Source organism: Hipposideros armiger, unplaced genomic scaffold, assembly GCF_001890085.2.
Source record: "Hipposideros armiger isolate ML-2016 unplaced genomic scaffold, ASM189008v1 scaffold_309, whole genome shotgun sequence".
Taxonomy (NCBI): domain Eukaryota; kingdom Metazoa; phylum Chordata; class Mammalia; order Chiroptera; family Hipposideridae; genus Hipposideros; species Hipposideros armiger.
The window spans coordinates 653,055-679,219 of NW_017731659.1; the positions used below are offsets into that span (position 1 = coordinate 653,055).

A 26,165-nucleotide genomic window follows, 5' to 3' on the forward strand; every position below is an offset into this window, starting at 1 on the left:
CAGGAGGAGCCCCTGCTGTGTCTTGCAAGTCAACTATCCCCTGGGCAGCTCTTAATGAAGCCACATCCTGTCTCTGCATCTTCTCTCCACCTGCCCTTGTCTCGCTGGGGGAGAGTGTTTCCCAGCGCCACTCACCCTGTCACTCAGCCCCATCATCTCCTGTTCCTGTAAGTAAGGAGTCCCTGAATTGGCCTGCTAATTGTACCCCAGGGTCACAGTGGGGCTGAGGTGGGAGCCACGACTTCCTCAGAAAGGTTAGGATTTATTTTTGCTCCAAGAAGGGAGAGCCACTCCCTACCTATAATAGGGCACCGCGCAGTGAGCACTGGCACTGCTAGCAAGGAACCCAGTGGACAGGGAACTCCCCATCTGAGCCCTTCCGCTCTGGGTGGCCTGCAAAGGGCGGAAGGGCCAGGGTGCAGTTAACACATGAAGCTGTTTATTCTCAATGCCACTGTCATTACTAATCATCCCCCCTCCCTCTGTACCTCTCAATAGGTCTGGGCCTTTTCTGCAGAAGGCATATGCTGGCCAGGGTCTCTTGTGCCCTCCCCGGTGGTACATGCATGGGACAGACGCCAAGATGCTCAGATGAGCAGAAAGGAGGCTGTGGACCCTCTGGGAGCCTGAGAACAACCCCTGTCACCAGTGGGCCCTGCCCTGCATTTTCTCCCCCTCTGTCCTGTTTGGAAGTTCTTTCTTGTTACCTGAAGGCGGTAAGGACGAGAACTCTCTATCCTATCCATCCACTGGAGCTCGCTTTCACTTGATCTTCACTCTTCTTCCTCCCACACTTCCAATTTTATAGATGAGAAAAGTGAGAGGCAGCATTTTTATGTAACTAAACACTGGTGTGTTGTTCATGGCGAAAGGGAAACAGGAATTCTATCCACAATGTCTGCTAAGTAAGGCTCACTTATTCTCACAGGAGACAGGTGGGGAGGGGGCAGCAGACCTGCCAGCAAGCGCCCAGCATCCTGGACCTGGGCATCTGGGACCAGAGAGACCTGGAAGCCCAGTGATTGAAGGGGCCTGTCCCTGAGGGAGGGACCTAGCCTGCCCACCCCTACTCCACAGTGTCATCTGAATGAACAAGCAAATGAAAGACATGAAGACATACCTCTTCTACCAAGTGACCAGTGTCCTCCTCCGCTCTAGCAAAGAAAGGAACTGAGGCTCAGAGAGATCCAGTGGCTTGTCTACGGTCACAGGGCTGAACCAGGCTGAGGGAGGACCAGAACCCACGTCTCTGTCTACAGCCTGAGTCCAGCCTGCATTAGACCAACCTCATAGTGTCCATCCTCCCCTGGACGCATCTCAGAGATTCTCAGGCCACTGGGTTGTTTGAGCAAAGGTCCCTGGGGGTTCAAAGGCTACCAGGCCAACCAGTGCTTCCAGTACATGGCTCTAGAAGAGCAAAGGCTGTCTTAGAGTTGAAGCCAGCTTTGGTACAAACTGTCTCTACACGTTCCAGATTTTGAACTCAATGTGGAGCCATTGTGCAGTCTTACACATATGGGGATGCACAACCAAGGATCTTCTACCTCTGAGAGAAGCAATTCGGTCATGCGCCACTTAATGATGTTTTTTGATCAATGATGGACCATGTACCCAACGGCGGTCCCATAAGATTATAATGGAGCAGCTGAAAACATCCCTATCGCCTAGTGACGCCGTAGCCATCATAACGTCCACTAGTGGCGTCATGACTGCCGTATGTGGTGGTAATGTTGTAGTGCAATGCATTTCCCACCGAGAAGAGTTTATGGTGATGCCGGTGTAAACAAACCCACTGTGCTGTCAGCCATATAAAACTACAGCACATACACTTATGGACAGTAGGTAATACTTGATAATAAACAACTATGTTACTGGTTTACGTATTTACTATACGATACTTTTAATCATGATTTTAGAGTGTACTCTTTTTACTTATTACAAACAAAGTGTGCTGTAAAACAGTATGCCATGTTCCGCCAGCAGCGGCCTCATCCATCTCACATTTACCGCATCTCTTAATGACATCATTTCTTTTATGCTTGACTGAATCTTGTGTTGTTTGATAACTTTACTATAGCCGAAGTGTACAGTGTTTGTAGTCTATAGTAGTGTTCAGTCATGACCTAGACCTTCACAATCACCCACTCACTCCCTCACCCAGCGCAACTTTCAGTCCTGCAGGCACCATTCATAGTCAGGTCCTATACAGGTGCACCATCTGTTATTTTATTTTTTTTCCAAAGATTTTTATTGGGGAATTGGGGGATGGGAACAGCGCTGGGGAATTGGGGGAAGGGGAACAGACAAGTTGCTGTTGTTTTGTTCTTCAGTCTAGTTGTGGAGGACGTCGCTTCACTGGCCCAAGTTGACACCATCATTGTGCTCTTCCCGGGCGAGGCAGATCAGTCGCCGGCTTCTGGACGGCTGCTCACTGCGGCTGCTGGCCGCTCACACTGGCTGCCGGCCACACACGGTAGCCCATGGCAACCCACTGCCACAGGGGCTGCAGCCTACGCCGTCGCCAGCGACTCACGGCAGCCCAGCTCCAGGTCGAGCTGTTGTCCAGCATCTTAGCTGTGGAGGGCAGTGTCACTGGCCCTCATACGTGGGATCCAAACCGGGGCCCTCTGGCATCCCAAGCCAGTTCTTAACCATTGCGCCACTCGACCGGCCCCATCTGTTATTTTTTTATACCATATTTTTACTGTACCTTTTCTATGTTTAGATATTTTTGGCTACACGAATACTTACCATTGTGTTATAACTGCCTACAGGATTCTGTACAGTACTGTGCTGTGCAGGTTTGCAACCTAGGAGCAAAAGGCTCTATCATGTAGTCTAGGTGTGCAGTAGGCTGTGTGTAAGTCACTGTGATGTTTGCACAGTGACAAAATCGCCTAACGAAGCATTTCTCAGATTGCATTCCCATCGTTAAATGACGCATGACCGTATTAAAAGCCACAAGACAGTAATAGAGATGTGTCCAAACCGGCCACCCTGCAGCTAGCAAGGAAGCTGAAAGCTGAGAACTTATAACCAGAGCTGAGTGAGGAGGCCGACCCCACAGCCAACCACAATTTTCTTCCTCAACCTGGGACTATTAATTCAGGCTTTATAACCCACAGGGTTGTGGTGGAATCTGGGAAAACTGCACCCCGATTCTTTGTAATTCTTCCCTGCTTAAGTCCATGTGTACATGCAGAAAAGGGCCTGCAGGAGGTATGACCACAGAGCCATTAGCATATTGATGGGTTTTCCCAACGCGTGGAACAAGAGAGCTTTAAAATTCGTAGTGCAGAGATTAATAATTCCAGCCACACTTTCTCTCTCCCCAGCTTGAGGTGGCCAAGAACTTTTTACCCCTTTAAACCTTGATTAGGAAAGAAAGTCAGGAACTCAGAGAGCTCCATCTTAAGAGTCCTACAGGGAAGAGACAAGGCAGGTTTTTTAGACTGAGTGTGTAGAGCCCTCCAAACACAATTAAATGGCAGAATCAGGGATAGGGGTGGTGAACAGGCTGTGACACTGGGGGGTTGGGGGGGGTATCTTTGATTCTACAGAAGGACACAACAGCCAGTCCAGGAGAAGAGCCTGCTAATTCCTAACAGCAAGGTTCACCTCCTGTAACTGACTGAGGCCATTCCTCCTAGCATCCACGCTCAGTCACTTAGTAAGCATCTTTGAAGTGAATCGCTCTGTGCTGCATATTAGGTGCTTGGGACCGAAGGAACAGGAAGACAGTTCAGCTCAAAAAATCCCTGATCTCAAGAAACTCAGTCTAGATGGGGAGGGAGACAGGGAAATTGACAATTACAATAAAACATGTTGGCGATGGAAGCAAGTGCAGCTGCCCTGGGACCCTGGGGGGGCAGGGGGAACACAGGGAGGTGGGGAGGGTACTTCAGTCAAGCTGAGTTTATGAGCAGGTCACACCCTTTGGGGAATCCTGGGTCCGCCTTCAAAACTTTCTTTTGAAAATGAATGTGATGTAATATTAAATGTAGAAGGGGAGGGGAACAATGTTTTCTAGTGTATGACCGGAAAGAGTATATAGATACTGTTGAGAAAAATAATCCAAAACTTGGAAATCAGGCAAGGAGAGACCTACCTGACCTTTCGACATCATATTTAGCACGCCCACCCAAGGAGTATTTAACTATCAAGGGGATTATGTAGGAATGTAACATTAACTCTGGTGAAGTTACATGGGAATTTGTAGGTCTTGCAGAAAAGATAACCCCAATGGTTACAACTGTATTGCCCTCTAGGGCATTAACCAGTTTTGTCTCCAATTCAGCCATCTATTCCAGCATTCTTTATTCTTTCCCCACTGCCTACATAACCACTGTTTCTCTAATTCTCCTGAGAACCAGCTTTACCATCCTGCTGGCTCCTTCATTAATGAGTTAAATCAATCTTTGACCCATGTTCATTTTACATTTATATGAAATTTTATAGGATTTATAATTTTTTGAAAATTATACTTTGACAGTACATGCCCAGTTACACACACACACACACACACACACACACACACACACACAATGCACAGGGGGAAAACTAGAAAGAAATATAGCAAAATGTTACCAATCGGTATCTTTAGGTAATTGGCATATATATACACGTGACTTTTATAATCAGGAAAAAAAGTGATAAACATTATTTTTTAAACAGAGAACCTTCCCCCAAATCTAAACACCCCCATCTAAAATTCCCCCAAAAAATGGCTAATGCAAACTCCTTGCTCATCCTGTCTGTGGGACAGGGCTAAGGACTTTCTGAGGACTATCTCATTAAGGCCTCACCGCTGCCCTGTGTCAAAGGTACTATTAGTATCCCCATTTTACGGATGAGGAAATGGAAGCATCAGGAGTTAGCCTGGGGTCATGAGTCTGAGCAGTAAGAGGGGGAGGTGAACCCCAGGCAGCCTGGCCCCGGAGGCTGCCTGCTGAACCATCCTGCCAGACGCCGGCCTCCCACATGGAAAAGGAAGAAATAAACACATCTGCGGGGCTGCCAGGGTCAGGCTTGGAGAAGACCGTGTTCCCACCCATTCCCAGAGCACACAGCATGCTAGGAAGCCAAGCGCAAGCCTCGCCAGCCTTGAATTGAATTCACATGTGTCTCTCCTAGACTTGCAGTCAGGGACCAACCAGGTCTTCTCCATTCTTGAGCCTCCCATTACATTGGGATGAGGGCACAGTGGATACCGGGCAAACGTCTCGGAGCACCTCTCCACTTGCTGTGATGGCAGCTCCCCTGGCTGAACCTGTTTATGCACTCGAAAAGCCAGCCTCTCATTAACAGTTCACTCCATCTCTCTCTTTGTCCACACAGGCACTACAGAACTGGTTTATTACCCAGATCCTAAAGCAAAGGGCAGCCTAGCTTCAGCAAAGAGGGGGTTCGGTGTGTTGGGAAGGTCCCCAGCCTAGGCACCGTAGAGGACCAGGGCTTTGCCTGTAAGGCACTGTGTGACTTTGGGCAAGTCGCAAGCCTCGCTGAGCCACAGCACCTCGCCTTTAAAATGGGCAGGGGACCCAACTGTGCTGTGATGCCCCAGATGTTTTGCCAGCATCCGTCTCACATTTGCTGCCAGGGCATTTTACATGCAGCAGGCGTGGAGCCCTCACCAGCGACCCACGCCTATTGATTCTCACTAAAGCTCTTCATGTGGCAAGTCACTACGGGCTAAATCTGTGCAGAAATTAGGTTTTGAGGGAGGAATACCATGTGATCTGGAAAACCACAGGGGGGAGAGTGGGGAGTGGAGAGAGATGCTTCATTTAAATGGGGCTCTTAAGAGCCCCTACAAACCACCCCATCTGTGGGTTCATTCTGGTCACAATTTATTTATTTTGGTCAAATACATTTGCCTAGGTCTCCAAACACCTGCAGAATCCAGCAGGATTACTTGGGTAAATACTGTGTTTCAAAAGCTTCCAAATAAAAAGCCCCATTTTCCTTAATTGAACAATAAATATCTATCCAGCCTTTACCTGTGGCTGTGAGGAGACAGGAGAATAATTCAGAAATGTCAGCCGCTAAGTAAGTGTCAATATTGAAAGACGTGTCTCTAGGTGATTAATTAAGATCAATGGCCAAAAGAAACACAGGACAGCCCTCTTACAAGAACAGAAAACGATACTGCTGATGAAAATGATTCTGGCAAACGCAAGTAGCTTCTGATTTCTGGGTGAGTTACTGCCCCTTTCGGGGTCTCAGTTTCATTGTCTCTTATCTCATGGCCTGTGATTCTCAAAATGGGTTCCCCATGGATTCCTCGGGAGAGGCCAAAGTGGAAAGGAAGAGGGGAGGGCGGACGAGCCCCCTATCCTAGTTCACACAGTGGCACCATTATATTTCATACTGGCGCTCCATGTTGAACTGTCTTTGACTTCCATGGCTACAAGTAAGTTGAATGCCACTGAACTAAATCATCCCAGGTTCCTTTTCACTTTAGCATTTGGAATGCCCAAGATGGTACCTTGGCTAAGAAACTCCAAGGCATTCTGGTAGCCAAGTGGTTCTTATCCAAAGGCATCATGGTGACCCATATACAGTGTCACTTGCAATGCTTCTAACTCTGGGATGGGGCTTTCCATGCCAGGTAGCAAGCCCACATCCCTAGCAAAAGGGTCTTCCAAGACATCATAAAGCCACTGTAAGACCTGGTGCACACGGGAGCACTTACATTGCCCCAGGTACTTTACCTCTCTCAGTCCTCATGCCAGCCTTTCATAATAGGTATTGATCTTCTCTCCATTTTGCAGATAAAGAACCTGAGCATCAGAGAAGTTGAGTAACCTGCCTAAGGCCACACAGCTCCTAAGCAGGATTTAACATCAACACCCTGATTCTTAATCACTGCCTAAAATCTAACCCCCCCAGAAAGCCATAGGATACCATGCTGGAAGGGGACTTGGGGATCACTGGTCCCCCTCCTCCATGTTACAATGGATTAACTGAAGCCCAGAGAGGGGAAGGGACTCACTCAAGGTTCACAATGAGTTTGTAGAAGAGCAGGATTAAAACTCCCATCTTGAAATCTTCTTTCTTTCCACTCCACCTTGGCACCACTGGGCCACTCAGGACAGCATGGTCTGGTGGTCGAAAGCTTAACCCAAGTGCAGACCACTGTCCAGTAGCAGACCCAGCTCTGCCACTGAAACACTGTGTGATGCTCAGCCTCATTATGGTCCAGTTTCACCATCCTTAGAACAGGAATGATATTTTCACTTAACCTGTAGGGCTGTTGCTAGGATTCTGCACAACAGTATGTTCCCATGTTGTATGTTCACAATAAATTCTAGCTTCTCTGTCCATGGGACCTGGGGCAGGGTGAAAGGGGGACACGAAATAAAGTGGACCACCTCTGACGGATATGTGGCAGAAAACATAGGGTCTGTATCCTGAGGTCAAACCCCAAACCCCCCATTTCCCTAGTCATCTCTGCCAGGGACATGGGAAGGAAGGAAGAAGAATGAGACTGTGTGAGATGCTATGATATTGTGCCTCTCTGTAAAGTCAAGAGTGAATCATCCTCTTAAAGTTCCATGTTTCTCCTGACCTCGTGTTAATTTCCAGCTCAAAATAAAATGATGTCACTTCAGTACCAGGAAAAGTAATTTCAGGTCGGCACACAGTCTGCCTAATGAGATCGAATCCACTCACTTGCAGAGTCAGGGGGTGTAGAAAGGACCTTATCTCAGAGCATCTGAGATACTGCATAAGAAAGTGATCATCTCTTTAAATGTGAACTGGTAGCCTGGCCTCTGTTGGGAGGGAGGAAATTGAAGCCCAGAGAGGTTGAGTGATTTGGCCCATGTCACACAGCCATGGAGCCAGTTGGTAAAAGAGACAGAATGAGAACCAAGTCTCCTGACCTCAGGCTTTGCTGGGATGGGGGTGGTGAAGATGGTGAGTTTCAGGGGAGGGAGTGAGGAAGAGGGAAAGGTGTGTGAGTACACACCTTTGAGTGTGTGTGTTGAGACCATGTGAGTCTCTGAGGTAGAAGGAAAACCAATTTGGGCCACTGGAAGTTCCACCTTCCCTTTAAAGTGTGAGAAGACGAGTGTGAACAAGTGTGAGGGTAGAGAAGTGAGCAAGAGGGATGTGAATGGGGAGCGAGTGAATGAGTGAGTGAATGAGAGGAAGTCCAAGGGCTGCAGAGAGAGAGAGAACAAGAGGAGGAAAAACACGTGGGCCATTTTCAAATTCCCACAGTTGAATAAATCAAAACAAATTGTTCTAAGACAAAAAGGCCATTTCAAACCACATTCTTTACACCAAAATCAACCTCAAATGGCCCACTAGATGCCTTCTCATAACCAATAACAATAGCAACAGTAATATTTACAATCATATTTAGGATTCTCGAGCAGCAATGATGAGCCAGGTGTGATGAATGCCCCCTTTCCAGGTAAGGCTACTGAGGTTTGGGGAAGGGAAGTCACTTGGTCCCCACACCTCCCCACCCAAGTCGTTTCTCGGGTAAGAAAAATCGGTAGGCAGGAAAGACCCAACCAGCAAGCTTCTTGTGGAAGCGCCGTGCGCCTGAGAACCATCCCCTGAGATAGGGCTGTTCCTGGCTGTGAGCAGGATGGAGAAGGAAGGTACCACAGAGCGGGGAGTCAAGACAGCAGGTTCCCAAGTGTCAGCTGCCCACAAGGTCAAGCAGATGCCTGCCTCTGAGGGAGGGCCTGGCTCCAGGACCGACAGGATTAGCTGCTGGGAGCTGCGGTCACCACTTCGCCTGGCCATGACTGGCCAGATGAATGTCCTGCCCTTCCATGCAGGATTCCAGAGAATTCCCATCTCCCATCCCAACATCAGCGAAGGGAGCACTGGGTACAGGTGGCCACACCTCAGTAACCACCAAGTGTCCCCTTCCAATGGGCATGAGGGGACACCACCAGGCCAGCTGTGGGGAGTGGCAGACAAGGCATGCTGTGTACTTTCTAGTCACAGCCTTGCCCTAAATCCAAAACAATCCTTTGAAGTCGGTGCTACACTTCTTGCTTTACAAATGGGGAAACCGAGGCTCACAGAAACGAAATAACTCACCCAAAGTCGCCAAGATGGTAAGTTTAGGCAGAGTCAGGATTGAACCCCAACACGACCAGGAGATCTTTGCTCCTTCTAACTCATTCATCACTCATCTGCAAACCCATTTTCTCTGACACAGGTTGGGGAGTCCCAGAGAGGGCAGCATTCTCTTGTAGGTTCCAAATGCAAGTCCCAACAAAGACCCCAAAGCAGAATGAGAGAGAGGCACACCCCACCCAAAGCGGGCAGCTGCTGCTCACCCCCAGTCCATTCTTGGCACACAGGGGTTTAATAGATGTAAACAAGCCCAAGAGAGGGCCCCAGGTTCCCTAATGAGGCGACAGGCAAAGATGGACTGGAACATATCTCCCCATTTCTAACCCAGGGCTCTTCCTCTCCACTCCATGGGGCCTCTCACAACCAATCAGGAACCACTGGAAAAGCCAGAAACATGAGGGTAACCTCATTCATCTCAAACCTATCACATCTGTTTCCCTTCCTTCCAGCTACGCAGCAAACAGCGGAGAAGGCGCCCAGGCTGGCTGCAGGCTGGGGTCTCAGCAGAGACAAGGCTGCAGTCAGGAGTGGGCAAGACGTCGTTCTCACACTGATCCCTGGCTTCAAGACGGAGATTTCCCCCAAAGCAGCTGAGACCGGGGATCCGACATTGCTGAAAATTGCCCTTTCCTGAAGTGAGGATACACACACACCCAGGGAGGGGCTCCGATGGGAAGGTGTTTCCAGCAGCAGCCCAGGAGGCCTCTTCTGTCTTCCCACTTTCTGTCTTTACCATTTGCAGAAAAACTCACAGTGTCTTTTGCTGCAAATGAAAACCAAGCAATCTCATGTTCTCCCTTCAACCAGGCCAGATGGCTCCTTCTCGTTCTTCTCCCCTCACTCATGCTAGAAATTAAAAAACAAAACTAAAAAAAAAAAAAAAAAGTGAAAAGTTCCTTAACATCTGCAAATCGGCCTTTGGAGGCCATTTTTAACCAAGTGCCCGAAACTGGGTCCTCAGACGGTTACAAGAGCATTTCTTCCTTGGGGACAGCTTTCTCTTCACCTCCGAACTCTCTTCCTTCCATGGAGCTTTAGGATATCCAGGGGTGGCATAGGAAGGCACCCCGCATGCCTGTCCTCTTCCCAGAGGTGAAGGCAGCACCCCAGAAATGGCTGCAGCCTTTGGGAGACGTCTGGCTACTCCCAGGGGTGGCAGAGCTGAGGTGACAGGAAGAGGAGAAACCAAGGGTAACTCAAAATGTGGGGGATTCCTAGCTCCTGCACGCATCTTCCCACAAAGTCTCATTCACCCCTCTCCTAAACTTCTGGGGACTCGTTTGTTCATGGTGAGGCACGGCTGCCCCGCAGAGGCCGCCCCAGCTCTGCGCTCCATGTGCACTCAGCTACTTCAGCCTCCCACCAACCTGCACGGCTATCATCTAGTTTCACCCAGAAGGAAAAGGAGGTATGGAGACTGAACCAGTCCAAGGTCACACCCATGAGGCCTGCCCCAGGCCCCAGCTCTATCCACTGCACCACACGGCTCTCTTCCCATGACCCACTGAACTGACCGGGACAGGCCTGGCCCTAATCCTGTTGCTCCTTACCCCATAGATAGAGTCATCTGCTGCCTCCAACATTACACTAATTTCAGACACAGCCCTTGGTGACACCTTAAGGCACAGGTTCATGGCCCAGAAGAACCCATACAAGTGCACCTGTGTAGACATACATTCATCATCAGCTCCTGAATTCTTTTGGGGAGGGGGGATAAAAAGTGCTACCTCTGTTTATAGCCTCCTGTTAGCTAATAGGAGGGACAAGAATACAAGCGAGCTGAGAAGATGACCTGCCACTCCCCACAAGAGGGTTTTTAAGAATGATGTCTTCTAAGGAACCCCCGTGTACCAAGGTGTCCTTCATTCTTGGGGCATCAGGCAGCATTGGGAGTGTGAGGGCCCGGAGCCTGGCCAGGGCCTCTGGCAGAGGGAAGTCTGTATGGCAGGAAAAGAGGGTGAGCTGGGTGCTGGGCAGAACCTGTCCTCCATCCTTCTGTGAGGCAGGAGTACCACCTGAGTCACCCACACGATGGGCACCTCCAAGTGACACCAAGAGAGAGAAACTCTGTGTTCTCAGACAGAGGGACAGGGTAAGCCTGAGACTAGGAGAAGCTTGGGAGATGAAAGGAGTGGGCGAGAGGGCCCAGCCTGAGTCAGGGGCCAGGACAGAGCTCCTCGGAGCAGGTGGGCATGGCTCCAGTGCCTTTAGGACCCAGAAAAATCTCCACTGTGCAGTGTTGGGCTGGATGGTTATACACCCTCTAGATGTACCACCCTCAGCCTCAAATCTTCAGTAAAAGTCTAGTACACACAATGGAAGAAGGAAAAAATGAGCGAACACCTACACCAAGCAGCACAAGGAACCCCTTCCTATTCCATTAAACAGAGCTCAGAGGCAAAAACCCCCTTAGGGTGGAAAAGGCCAGCCTTTGAGTGGTTCAGAAAAACCCTTCCAGTTTCTCATATGCCCCTCCACCACGTGGAATTTCATAATCTCAGCACCACAGGTTTCCCCCTCCATAAAATGGAAATTAAAAAAATCGCACCCCGGCCGACCGAGTGGCGCGTTGGTTAAGAGTTGGCTTGGGACACCAGCTCTGAGCAGCAAGGCCCTGGTTCGGATCCCACATTAGGGCCAGTGACGCTGCGCCCTCTACAGCTAAGATGGTGAACAACAGCTTGACCTGGAGCTGGGCTGCCCGTGAGTCGCCAGTGATGGAGTAGGCTACGGTGGAGCTGCAGTGGGCTCCTGTAAGCTCCTGTGAGCGGCCGGCAGCCAGCGTGAGCTGCCAAGAGCCGCTGTGAGCGGCCATCCAGTGGCCAGCAAACAATTGGTCTCACCCGGGAAAAGCGCAATGATAATACCAACATGGGCCAGTGAAGCGATGTCCTCCACAACTAGACTGAAGAACAGAGGGACAGTAATTTGTCTGTTTCCCTTCCCTGATTCCCCAACGCTGTTCCCCTCCCCCAATTCCCCAATTAAAAAAAAAAAAAGTCTCACCCCAATCGGATTGTTGGGCATCAAATGAGACAATGTCTATGGGCCTGGTGTTTGCATGGATACACTCTGCAGTGCTTCTAGAGAGAAAGGGAAGGGAAGAGAGATGACGCGGTGCATCACTCCATGCCCAGCACCTGGGTAGGCCCCTGCCTGATCCAGCCTGTGCGGGCCCTTTTTTCCAGGTGAGAAAAATGAAGCTTGGTTAGGATGAAAAACTTGCCAAATGCCATGCCGCTGGTGAGGGGCAGCCGCTGGTGAGGGGCAGCAGCAGGATTTGAACTCATGTCTGTGGGGTTCAGAAACCAGCATTCTCACTTACTTACAGGCTCATTCAAGTACCACTCACGCCCTACAGCTGCCTTTGGATGTCTTCCTTCTAGAAGAGCATTTAATTTTTAATCTCGTGTATCCCTCACCAGCAGACATGCACGAAGTCATGCACACAACTTTATTTAATATATTATTATCATTATTATTGTTTTGACAAAAAGACTCCATCCGTGAGATCTTTTTTTTCTTGACACTCACACAAACACACACATACCTCTCAAACAGATTTGAATGGTGTTTGAACAGTGGTTGGGCTACTTAGAAAAAAAAAAATTGCCCATGATTTCAATTCAATTACATAGCAACCACTTTTTTAAAAGAATATTTTTATTTGAGCTCATTGTGCAGCAAATCATCAGGCACTTTCTTTCTTCAAACTACTTCGAGAAGGAAAAAGTATCAAATGAAAAGGAGGAAAAATTATGCATATCATCCCAGCTATTGAAAATAATGCTGATGAATTTTCCTCCTTTGCTTTTAATTTATTTAAACAACACACACATACACACACACACACACACACACACACACACACACACACACACTTCCATCAACAATCACACCTGGCCTTCCTGAGCACTCCTCTCCAGGGAATTCAAGACTTTTTGGTCACAGTCCCTGATCAAGACCCTAATGGGTGACTCGAGGGTCAGAAGGAGAATGTAGAGCAAGCAGCCCGCTCCCCAGTGTGTGGATGAGGTGTCAGGGGTCCACATCAGAAACGAGAGCTAGTCCGAGCCAAAGCAGAACTAGGTTCTGAACTCTGACTTTCTGGACTCCTCGTCCAGTGCTGTCCCCATCTCTTCATTGGAGAACAGCGGGGACAGCAATTCGAGGGGTGGGTCTAGGCTGCAATCCAGCTCTCTTGGCACCCCTACCACGCTCCCCCAGTTCCATGGTTTTACCACATCCCCAAGCCTCCTGGGGCGCACCAGGCTCTGAGGTGGGCCCCTGGATTTCCTATCTGGTCTCTGGGCTCAGAGGAGGGAAGGGCTCCAGGAAAGCTCCCTCCTGTGGCCCCAGCTTAACCCATCCCCAGTACCACAGCCCTACCTCCAGCTCGCTCAGCCTTGCACAGAAAGCCAGCAGCGGCCTCAGGGGTCGCTCTGTTTGCCTTGGCTCCACAGCCTGTTTCCCCAACAAGAAGCCACTAGAAAGGAAAATAAAACAACAGAGAGCCCTTTGATCTGCCAACAGAAGACCCTGGAGGAAGGTGGAAATCAGCCTCTGTCGTGACCAGCTGGCCTTCCTCTCACAAGTCCGCTGGAAAGGGCCTCAGGTCTTTTCCACAGACGCCCACCTGGCCCAGACACCTGGACCCCATGAGATGAAAGGGTCAAAGTGACATCTGTGGGCACCAAGCAGGGATGCACAGAGGGGCAGGAGGAGGCCAGGGAGGGTCAAGCAACTATAGGAGAGGAGCTGGCCATTGACCCAGCTGGCCGTTCCACAACAGGTGGTCTCCACCAGGGTGTCTGCTTGGGGGAGCGTTGGAGAAGGGCTGCGTGCGAGAAAGGCATTCCAGTTCATCACTAGGGACTCAGGCAACGTATCATGTAGGAATACGAGGTATCTATCACGAAAGGATGTGCTGAGTAGCAGACACATGAGCCGTGCCTCTCCCATACCCCATGGTCCACCCAGAGATCCCCTATAGCCGCAGGGGACAGTTCTGTTCACTGGTAAGCCCTACTCACGCTCCCCTGCAGTCTCTTGGCCTGAAGGCAAGCTAGAAGTATCTGGATGCTGATGTCCCCAGGAGCAACCTTCAACCCATGAGAGACGGAAGTTGATGACTGCTCGCTGGTAGGATTCTGAGGTGAGCTCCACACGGTCCCTGGGAGGGTGCCCAGTGGGATGGATCTCCAGTTACCCACAGCAGTAGGCTGCTTATTACCGCACCTTTTGTTGGCTCGCCTTCCCTCTCTGCCCACTCCCGTATCTGGGACCAACCTCACATATAAACTAATTTGTACCCAGATCCTCACTCACAGTAGGCTTTTGGAGATACCCAACTAAAAGGCAGAAGTATATGTGCTAATGCAGAACAAGTGAAAAAAAATGTACAATGCAGTGTAGAAGATATGGAACGCCATCAGGTATATAAAATGGAAGGTGCTGTGTACACAGATACGCTCATTTACCCAGGAAACAATTCAAGAGAGACAGGAAGCTGGGAACACTGGTTGTCTCTGGGCGAGGAGACGGGGTGAAGACTGAGAGTTTCCCTTAAATAGGCTTTTGTTCTATTTCCATATTTTCTGATTATTTTTCTTCCTATGCCTTTCCCCAGTAAAACGTGATTCTTTTCAAAGAGCTTCTGAGAACTGGAAAGTCAAACAAATGACCCCTGGAGAGGTAGAAGACCCTGGAATTGGTAACCTCCCTCTCACTTCCTGGGACCCTCTTACTTCCTTCCCACTTGATCACGGCCTCCTTCTCAGCCCAGGTTCAGAAAGATAGGTCCCAATTCTCTCAAAGTGTTGGTAGCTGCCACTGAACAAGAGATTAAGGCCTGGAAGGGAGCAAGGGGCCAGGTGCGAGCCTTCTGAGACCCCCTAGATTCTGTTTCTTCCCAAGCCTAGCTGTTAAGACACAAACTGGCTCCAACAGGGAAGACCCTGTTTCCTGCAGAGGCATATGGCCAGGAAAACAGACCATCTTGAGAGTGGGCTTGGAGCTCAGACCACCTGTGTTTGCATTTCTACATCTCAGCTTACCAGCTGTGTGACTTTGGGCAAGTGACTTAACCTCTCTGTGCTCCAGTTTCCTCAGCCATAAAATGGGGATAATCATAGTATCAAATCAGAAGGTGTTATAGGCTGAATGGTGTTCCTGCAAATTCATATGTTGAAGCCCTGCCTGACCCCAGTACCTCAGAATGTGACTGTATTAGAAGGGCCTTTAAAGACGTGATTAAATTAAAATGAGGCTTTCGGGAAGGCCCTCCTCCAATCTCACTGGTGTCCTTATAAGAAGAGGAGGCCTGGACATCCAGGAAGCACCAGGGAGGAAAGTGTGTACAAGAAAGGCTATTATATGAGGACACAATGAGAGGGCGGCCATCTGCAAGCCAAGGAAGCAGACCTCAGAAGAAACCAGATCTGCCAACACCTTGATCGTGACCTTCCAGCCTCCAAAATTGTGAGCACATAAATGTGACATGAATTAATTTCGTTAATCCTCACAACAGCTCAATGAATTAGGTATTATTTTTAGTCCCATATTATGGATGAGAAAACGAGGCACAAAGAGGCTGTGCCCAAGGCTGTGGAGCTGGCGAGCAGTAGAACTGGGACTCCAAACCATGCTATTGGATGTGATCTGACTTGTCAGCGCCTGGCACTCTGCAAGTGACCAACACATATTAGCCATGCTCTCGACCTGGAAAACACTGGGCTGCAGGGGAGAAAAATGGAGGGAGGCACCTCCTGAGCACCTGCCAGGTACCTGGAATACAGAGATGAGCAAAGACTGACAGGGTCCCTGCCCTCTGGGGCTTATAGTAGAGTGAGGGAGATGGGCATTAAATAGCCACAAAGACAAGTCAACAATCATCCAGCTGTGATGAAACCACATTAAAGAGGGGATGGTGGAACAATCTAGAGCCAAAAGGTGGGGAATTTGGCCCACATGGGAGTCCAGGAGGGCTTCCTGGAGGAGGTGATGCAGGGGCTGGGATCCAAAGGATGAGGAAGAGTCAGGTAGTTAAAGAAGGAGAAAAAAAAGCATTGCAGGGGTTGGGGGAGGAGAGCATGTAGAGTGTGTGTGTGGGGTGGGGACAGGAGAAGGAAGCAACGTAGCAGGTGGGCTGGAACAGCGGGCGGCGGGGGAAGGCTTGGATGGGGAGCGGGCAGAGGCTGCCGGAGAAAGGCTTTTGAACACAAGTGAGCATCCACTGAAGGGCTTCCAGCCACATGGCTAACATGATCACGTTACACAACAGATGTTTGCCCTAATGAAGTGTGTAAGCTGAACTTCGGTAAATCGAATTTTATTTTTGGGACAGTAGGGAGCAATGGGAACTTGAGAGTTACTTTATCTGTGAATTGAATGAGGACCCTCTCTGGTCCAGCTGGCATTGTATAGATCTGGGCCGCCTCGAAGGAGGTACCCCTGTTAGGTGATAGCCCTGGAGAAGGACTGGCCTCCCTTCCATGTGTCTGGGGATGCAGCAGTGTCTCTGCTGGCTGTGTCCTTCTGTTCCCCCACGCGTCGTGGGAAAACCCAACACCACAGATGTGGCTCTACCCATCGGGCCCCCACACAGCCTGTGTCCTGTGGTGACACAACCTTCCCCAGCTTCTCCTCATCCTCCAAGCTTCCGTTTGTACTTCCCTCCATGGAGAGGCCTGTGCTGCCCCCACCCCCAGATATAAGTACCTTTTCTGAGTTTTTCATGGCACCTGGGTCTCCCAACTGGGTTGTTTCCTGTGGTGCCCCTAGATAAGAGGGGGGGCTCATGGGTAGAGGCCTCCGTGCATAGCAAGGAAGAATGTGTCCCAAAGAAGTTATGACTAAGAATTCATTCCTTCACTCATTCATTCAGCATGTACAAACTAGACATCCATTCAGCCCGAGGCACTGAGCCACACCCTGCAGGCTCCCTGGAGAATAAAGCAGACAGGTTTCTGCCCTCATTTCATTAAGGGAAACAGCTAAGAAATAAAAATAATCAGAATAATTCTAACATTCACTGAATACTTTCAAAGTGCCACATTCAATCCTAAGAGATGCATTTATGCATTTTAATTGTATTTTAGCTTCATAAACCCCTGTGAGGTAAAATGGTGGCACAAACGAGTTAAGTAGTTTGCCAAAGGTCAAGACACATGGCTGCACTGGGATTTGAACCCAGGCCATTATGCTCAGAAGCCGCACTCCCAACCCTCAATGGAACCTTGCCTCCTCTGCTTTCCATTGCATGGGGACAAGGCTGCATATCTGAACCCTCAAACCCTCCTGGGCCCCTGCAGGATGGGCTGTGTAGCTGACAGCCGCCTGCTTGCCCTCCAACCCCACCTCCTCATGCAGAGATGCCCAGATACTGCACCGGGAGAGAGGAACTCAACTCGCAGTCACAGTGATTTCCGGGCTAAAGGTGTACCCAGGACAAGGAGCAAACGAGAACAATGCACCTCAACCAGAGATTCTCAACTTGAGAGGAGATGGACGAGATGGCAGGCAAGTCCAGAAAGATAACGTTGAAAGAATGTAAATGGTGCCTTTCATGCAGTCATTTCAAATCATGGTTTCTAGAAAATATGTCTGTCTGCAATCAGTTACAATTCATATACGTCGCTGTTTTCTGAGCCCAAACTGAACACCCAGCACCTTTCCAGGCCTGTCCAGAGGGAGCAAACATGGATAACAGCATTTGACAAATGCTTAGCTGTGGGATGCATTTACCTCCTTTGACGCTCATAACTAGGCCATGAGGTGGGTTATAAAGCCCCACTTTATGGATAAGAAAACTGAAATGTACAGAGATTAATTTACCAATCACTTACTAGTTGTATAGTTTTATGAACTTGGGCAAATTACTTAACCTCTTTGGGTTGGTTTTCTTGGTTGCAAAATGGGGCAATAATATACCCCCACCTGTGATGGGTTGAATTGTGAACCCCCAAAAGGTACGTTGAAGTTCTAACCCCTGGTACCTGTGAATGTGACCTTGTTTGAGCATAGGGTCTTTGCAGATGTAATCAAGTTCAAGTTAAGATGAGGTCATTAGGCCCTAATCCAATATGACTGGTATCCTCATAAGAAGAAGAAAGATAAACACTGGGAGAACACCATGTGATGACAGAGACTGAGACTGGGGTGATGGGTCCATAAGTCAAAGAACACCAAGGATTGTCAACAACCACCAGAGCTAGCAGGAAGCAAGGAAGAACCTTCCCCTAGAGCCCTGCCAACACCTTGATTTTGGACTTCTAGCCTCCAGAACTATGGAAGAATAAATGTCTTGCGTGAAGCCCCCATGGGGGAGCCGAGCTTTGTTACAGTAGCTCTAGGACACCTATATGCTGCCTCATGGGGCTCCTGAGCTGGTCCAAAGCCCTGTCCCAAGTGTCCCTGAGAAGCTGAGGTCTGGGGGTAGGCGTAAATGAGGTGTGTCTGAGGAACCACGCGGTGCCAACTCACAGGCCTAGCTGGCCTGTGTGCCTGCCAGCACCTCTCGGAGCAGCCGGGAGTCTGCGTGCCTCCCTAGCGTCTTGGTAGCAGCTGCAGAGGAAGGACAATTTATGCAGTGCCCACAAGTGTCCACTGTGCCCAAGGGGTCAATGGACCACCTCAGAACCCTGTCTTGGGGAGCCATCCTTTCTCAAAGACCACCCCCCAACTCCAGTATCCAGCCCACCAGCTATTCCCATAGGGTCTGTTCAGGGGGACAGTTATCCCAGAGGTGTTTCTCTTTTGGCTGCAGAAATGCCTCATTCCCCTAGGAGCTAAAAGCCCATAGCAGATCAGAACCCTGAGCCTGCCCTGCTGGAGGGAGCCCTAAATGTCAGGCACCAGGTGGCTGCAGGGCTGCTCTCCCGGAAGCTGAGGCGCACTTGGCCAGGGAGAGTGTTGCAATCTGTCCCAGCAGGAGAGGCAGCGACACAGGAGGGGGCCTCTCTCAGCAGCAGCTCCAGGCACCCCCCCTCCCCACACACACTGACAGTGGTAAATTAGACATGAAAAGACAGACCTAAATCCAAAGGCCAGGACTCCATAGTTTTTACCTATTTCAAATGGAAGTCATATTAGTCCAACCTAAGAGCTCAGCAAGAGGCTGGCGAGGATGGATACCCAGTGCCTCTCCATCCAAGAGACCGTCTTTATGGGTGGGTGTGCCTTGCCAAGGGCAACTCTTCCTTCTTACTCAATGGGAGAGGAGAGATGTACAAATGTGTTGAGACCTACTATGTGCCAATCACTTGATTAGCTTTATAGCTTTCCCACATTCTTTCCACTTTGCAGAGGACAAAACTGAAGCTCAGAGAGATGAACAAGTGCCCATTAGGAGAGTCAGGATTCAAACCTAATTCTGGCCATCTTACTGTCTGCAGAAAAACAGGGCTGGAGAGCCTCCGCAGGTCCCCTCTCCTTCCCTGGCCAATTCCATGAGGGCCAGTGTGGGGTTGCACAGGTGAGACAGGAAACATAGGTACCCTTGTATGTCATTTGGGGGACACCCCAAAGCTTGAATGCACAGCAGTTCCCAAAGCAGTGTATGTAGGGCCCAAATTCCTATGGCTTTCATGATGAATATCAAAGTATGGCTTCTCTCACCTCACACCCCTAGGCTTCTCCCTCAGCTTCCAGATCGCTCCTGCAGCCTCCCCTCCCCGGCCCCTTCTCCTCCTGCCCCACGCACGCACACGCGATGAATACAGACGCTCCACACCCTTACAATACGGGAGGCGGAAATAGGAGCAGAAGTAGGTGCTGGAGGATCCTGGAAGTTCTCAGAGCAGTAAATTTCAGTAAGCAAAGAAGGTCATGAGAGCCACGGGCTAAAGGTCAAGGGCCCAGCGTCATGCCCTTGCTGTGTATTTATTCATTTGCCAGTCCCTTGGCCTCTCTAAGCCCCGCCTCCCTCCAGTGTATTAGAGGCACTATACGATCTGCCCAGAGACATATTTCCGTGTACACAGTCTGTGATTTATAAAGAGCAATGCACATCAGGGATTATTAGGAAAAGGAAGCTTCCATGTTTTAAGAGCTATGCGCCAGGTCGATGCTAGGAGCTTTAAATGCATCATCTCAATTAATTCTCAAAGTACTCTATTAGGGAAATGTAAATGGAGGGAGTTATTGCTCAGCAAATATCCACCCTCTTCCTTTTATTCTCGGCCTCCCTTGTAGCTGGTTGGGGGCCATGTGACAGTTCTGTCCAAAGTCCTGGAGCTGAAGTGAGGTATGTCGCCTCCGGGCTGAGGCAGGTTAGTGTGCCTTTTCCATCTCTCTCTTCCCCTTCTGCAGTAACTGTGGATGCCACATAATACAGGTGCAACGGCAAAGGTGGTGGAGTGACTAGCATCTTGGGTCCCTGAGTACCCATGTGGAGCAGAGATCCATGTCACACAAGTAATGTGAGCGGGAATTAAGCCTGTAGCGCGAAGCCACTGAGAGTTTGAGGTCATCTGCTGTGGCAGCTAGTGTTACTTTACTTAACAGTATCATTGTTGCTATTATTCTGATTTTCACAGATAAAGAAACCATATAGCCAGTAAGTGGCAGAAACAAGATTCAAATGCAGATCTGTGACTCCAACACACATCCTCTTTCAATTACAACCTTTTGTTGCTTAATAAGATCATCCCCCTCCTGGAAGCAAGCAGCCTTGCCCCAAAAAACTCCTACTTCTCACTGTCCTCAGAATGGCTGAGTAAACAAGGCAGGATGAAAAGAGGGAATCCCATAGGCATTTTGAGCCCAGAAAATGATCAAAAGCAGGGAGGGAGGGGCCTGATTGAATCTCAGGGATATCTTCCCTGGGGCTTTGGGGCTCACAGGAGGTTTTGAAACAAGAGGAAAGATTACATAGTGGTTTAGAACACAGGATGGGGAATCAGATCAACCTAGGATCACATCCCAGTGCCACCACCTACTCTCTTGATGTTTCTGAGCCTTCTTTTCCAATCTGTAAAATGGGGACAGCATCTGAACCAACCTTGAGGGTGGAGGGGAGAGAAAGAGTTGGCTAGCTCCAGGCTGATGGTGAGCACTCTCAAAGTGTCTGCCACCATAAAGACCATCACTGGGCTGGCTCAGAGCACCAGCCTCTCCAGAGGGGGATGAGGCAGACGTACAGCCGGGAAAGGCTGCCCCAGCCAAGACGGCTAATAGAACCCAGAGCCTTAGACCACAGACCTGGCCCAGCCCACGTCCCTGCAACAGACTCAGGAGCACAACACAGAGGAAAGCAGGGCCGGCCAGATATAATGCAATGTAGCAGGGGAGCCAGATTATTTATTTTGAAGTCGAAAGTGTCTTCCAGGAAGATGGCCTTTTATTTGGGTGAATCTGAGAGTTGCGTATCAGCCTAAATTCATTATCTGCACATATGGTCTTCGTACTCTGGTTCAGGGTGGGAAACAAAGGGTGGAAGAGAAAGGATGGGCAAATACGAGCTGATGAAATATCATCCCTCAAGTGCCAGAAACCAGGATATTTTCAGTGACGTCAAATTGGGCTTCCTGCCACGGGGACAGGGCTAGCGTGAGAATACTCACAAGATTTTAACTCAGGAGTCCCTCGGTGAGGCAGGGAAAGGAAGAAAGAAAACAAAAAAAGCCATTTATTTCGTGTGCCCTTGTCTTCTATCCCTAACGCAGACACACACACACACACACACACACACACACACACACACACTGTACCACGCCTCAGAAGATCAGAGCTGGAAAGGGTCAAAGTTGATCTCCCCCATTTCACCATAACAGTAACAAGGACAATAATAACAATGAAGACAGTGACTATCTACTAGGTATTTTCAGTACCAGACCCTGTGCTAAGTGCTTTATATGTTTCATCTGGATGACTGGTCACAACAATCCAATGAGGTATTATCAGACCCGTTTTACAGATCAGGAAACTGAGGTTGAATGGCCTAGGGTCACACAGCTAATAAATAGGAGAAAGCCAGCATTCAAACCTGAGCAGCCTAACCACCACATAAAGCTGCCTCTAAAGAAATAGGGAAACTGAAGCTCAGAGAGGGGTAGCGGCTCGCTCGAGGTCACACAGCTCCATTTGTAACAGAATCAAGGGCTAGAACACAAGTCTCCTAACTCCCGATTCAGGAACCCTTCCATGCTATCTTGGTGTGTCTTAGTATGTACACACAGAACACACACACACACACATGCACACACGCACACACGCACATGACAGCGAACATGTTTCTGCTCATTTCCAAGTAGTTTGAATCACTAATTAAAGCACCAATCTGGGGTGCAGACAAGGGGTAAGGGTTGGACTTTAAGATAAGTGCCGAGATGAAAGACCTGCTTTGCCAGCTGCAAACACTGGTGCTCATCATCTCGCTCTCTTTGATTTTAATAAGTGTTTCATTATCTGCTCCCCCGCCCTCCAGCAGAGCGCTGATGCAGGTCCAAGGTGCCAGCCTGTGCGGCAGGAGGAGCCCAAGCTGGCAGGTTTGCTCAGTGGCATCAAGTTGCAGCAATACCCGGCTCAGCCCATCATCTGCTCCTGGGGAGGGGCCAAAGTGCTGGTTTCCAAGACCCCTCCCTTTGCTGTGTCCCAGAGGAGCATGAACAAATGTCCCTGATTTTCTTCTCAGCAGCTGATTAAATAGGCCAAAAGAGCAGCCCTCTGGAAAGAGGGGACCCTAAAAGGGGCGGCCCAGCCACCAACATTTGCTCTTCCCAGGGAAAGGGAGAGAGTGAAGCAGGACATGCATTGGGAGAAAGGCAAAGTGCGAGCCTGCAGACAGATATGGGGCTCCCAGGGGGCACCGACATTACCCTCTCTACCCCCAAACCACAATCTGACGGAGGCCAGGAGCCTGGTTTGCTAAGCAGGTGTGGGGCAGGGCGGGGCAAGACAGCCGAGAAAGGTGCCCTCCACTGGACCAAAGGCAGAGCAGGGATGCCTAGCATCCTGAACCGTTAGGCTCTCCTAAGTTGCAAAGCCCCTCAGAATCTCCTGGGCCAGGACCCTCATTTCACAGACTGGGAAAGTAGGTTCAAGAGGGGAAGTGACTTGCCCAAGGCCGCAACGACGATCCCTGAGAGCTGGATTTGAATCTGCTGTTTCCTCCCTTTCTGACCCCCTCCCACAAATCCCTACTGTAAGCCCTTGCCTCGACACCCCCTTGCACACCTGTCCCTGCCCAGCACCTTGTTCTCCAGCCCCCCCGCCCCCCTCAGACCGTTACAACCTCATTTAGTAATTCAAGGAGCTATTTCCCAGCTGACATGGAATTTTTTTATAGCGGGTGGGTGCTTTGGGGATCAACCCAAGATGTTCTAACTCCAACTCCAAATGAACTCTGGCTCCTAGAAAGTGCCCTAGAATCACTGATGCACTGCTATTTCAGCCTCAGTTTGGGTAAAGATACCCTGAGGGTCAGCCATTTAAATGGATTTGGGGGACAGGGCAACAAGGACACCAGAGTGACCAAGACTTGAAATGTTGCTGAATCAGAGATCAGCAAAGTGCCTGGGAGCACTTTGAGTTCACACATGATATGCTAAGTCCAAATGTGGATGTCAGCAGCCCTGGGGTCTCAGTTCCCTCTTCTCTTCAGGGTACATTGTGTATGGGGGGAGGGGGGAGCAGGGTGCAGAAAGAATGAGTGGAACACAGAAGCTGCCAGTCCTTGGGGCTCAGGCCTTGGGCCTCGAGCTTACACCCAGGTCCCAAGGGCAGGGCTGTTCCTGGCAGGCTTCCCTCCACAGAAAAACAAGAGTGGCTAAAAACAAAACAAAAAATCCTTTTGTTTTCTAGCCCCATGGAATGTCTTAAGGCACATCCAGAGACCAGCTCCTCCACCCTTTCCTCTGTCTCCTGGGTCCCCCTCCTCTTCTACTCAACAGAAAAATCATGCTGATCTTCCTTCGGGACAACTCAGTCCTGGAGCATGTTGATAGCACCCAACAAAAATAGTAGGTGGGGTACATTGAAAGCAAGGACCTTAACTTTCTTTCAGGGTCCTCCCCATTTCCATCACCTTTGCGGGGGGCTCAGGGGACACTGGAGGGGGGACTGACCCAAAAAGCACACAGTTTCAAGCCAAGAGAAAGATGAAAACTTCCCCAGCCATTATGAGGCCATTGCACCATCTTTGATTTGCTCATTTGTACTCACTTGGGGTGCAGGGAGGAGGGAGGAAATTGGAAAGAAAAAACGAGGCGAGGGTCCGTTTAGTGTCAAACAGCCCTACACATGACAAAGATGACGCTCTTCACAGATGCCAGCAGCCACGTTGCTTCCCGAGGCTTTGGCAGGGACACGAAGACTCAACACACAGGGCCCCCGAGGTCAGACAATAGGGCAGACACACAGCAGGTTTCCACCAGACCAGATGAATGTGGCCTATTGGGGGCAGGGGGCTCCTGTTGACTGAGCAATTTACCATTTGAGCCTAGACTGCTCAAGTCTTTAACGGCTCCCATCATCCCCACCCTGCACCTCCCAGTTTATCTGTGCCCAGAGAGAGGAAGGATAAAAGGGGATCTGATAAGCTCCAAGACCCTCATTGGGCCACAGCAGGTAGGGATCTGGCCTGATCCAGGGAACAAAGGTACAACTTTTACACAAAGAGTGCATTCAGGGGTTAGGGTTTCAAACTCCAAAGACTCCTCGAAAAGTTAATTCTCCCATCCATTTTCTCCACACAAATTTGCTGCTAGTGTACAGTTTCTCTCGTTTGCTTTTCTGGGGGTGAGTTTTGTATTCAACCATAGATCCTGCCAGTCCCCCAAGAAAAACCACCTCCTGAGAGCCAAGCTTTCCAGCACACAGTGCAGTTACAACTGAGGCACCGAGCCTCATACTCGTTTCCTCTCCCCCAGTCCGGCTGTGGAGCCGGGTGCTCCTCTGGGAGAGGCCCCGGCGGCGTGGGTTGGAGGGTCTGTGGTTGCCTGTCCTGGATTTTCAATGCGTTTGTCGCAGGAACCAGGACTCGCGCGTTCCTGTGGGTGAAAGGGCCAGGGAAGGGCGCCCCCTGGCGGTAGCCAACTCACTTCAAGCCAGCCAGGTCCCAAAGCCCGCGCGAAGCCATACGCTAACCCGCCAACCCTCCAAGCGGACTCCCACTACACCCCCTAAATCTGGACATGCCCGACCCTCGGATCCACCGAGCACCCTACGGAATCACTGCTTCCCCGAACCGCACACACCCTGTAGGGAGTCAGGGGGGTGCCCCGGAGGAAAGCGTGGCGCTCCCACCCCGCCCCGCTGCCAGGGACCCCGAAGACAGCACGCCCTCAGCGCCCGGCTGGGCCCAGAAACCCTCCCGGGCCAGGTCGTCGCTCCTAATCCCTGGTCCCTACCCGCCTTCCTACAGAGTGGCGAAGCGCGCACCCCTCCCTCAGGAAGCAGCCTTCGCCGAGACCCCGAACCTTGTGACCACACCTGCCACCCCCGCCATTCTCCTGGCCCCCCACACTCACCCACCCAGAGCGCTCAACGCCGACTGGCGCTGCACCTGTCCGGGGGGCAGCCCGCGGTCCTCAGCGGATTAGGGGCAGGTATCGGGGACGAGAACATCTCCCTGACCCTCCCCATGCTAGTTTAAGTAGAACTTGGTTCCAGGGCTTCCCCGGGACCATCCTGGGATCCCCCCCAATTCCATTCCCAACCCCCACCGTGCCCAACAGTCTCCCAGGGGGGGCGCGCGTGGAGTCTCCAAGTCCCCGGGGGCGTAGCGGCCGGACGCACGGAGAGCACGGAGGTGCCGAGCCCCCTACCTTCCAGAGCCAGCGGCTGGACCCCGCGCCAACTCCTGCCAGCGGCCGCGAGGGAAACTTTCCCCGGGCGGAGAGGCGCGCTCGCAACTTGCTGGGCGCCGGCTGCCTTCCTGGCGGCGGCGGCGTGTCCAGGGACCCGGGGGCGCGAGGCGGCGGCCGCGGCTGCTCTCGCTCGGGTCTCAGGGTTCGGGGCCGGGGCTCGGGCGGCCTCGCGCGGTTCGGCTGTGGATCGTTCGGCGCTGCGTCCGCCCGGCAGCCTGGAGCCCCCGAGATGCCGGCGGCAGCTGCAGCCGC

The 26,165-nt window shown here is 50.6% G+C and overlaps 1 protein-coding gene across 3 annotated transcripts in view; it reads right to left on the bottom strand.

Moving 5' to 3' along the window:
• Positions 1-26,159, bottom strand: part of TSPAN18 (tetraspanin 18) — a 179,784-nt gene extending 153,625 nt beyond the window's left edge. For all 3 annotated transcript variants that reach the window (XM_019659967.1, XM_019659960.1, XM_019659958.1), the window contains exon 1: positions 25,872-26,159. The gene's annotated coding sequence lies outside the window, so the exon portion shown is untranslated. The remainder of the gene's footprint in view (positions 1-25,871) is intronic.
• Positions 26,160-26,165: the final 6 nt, after the last annotated feature.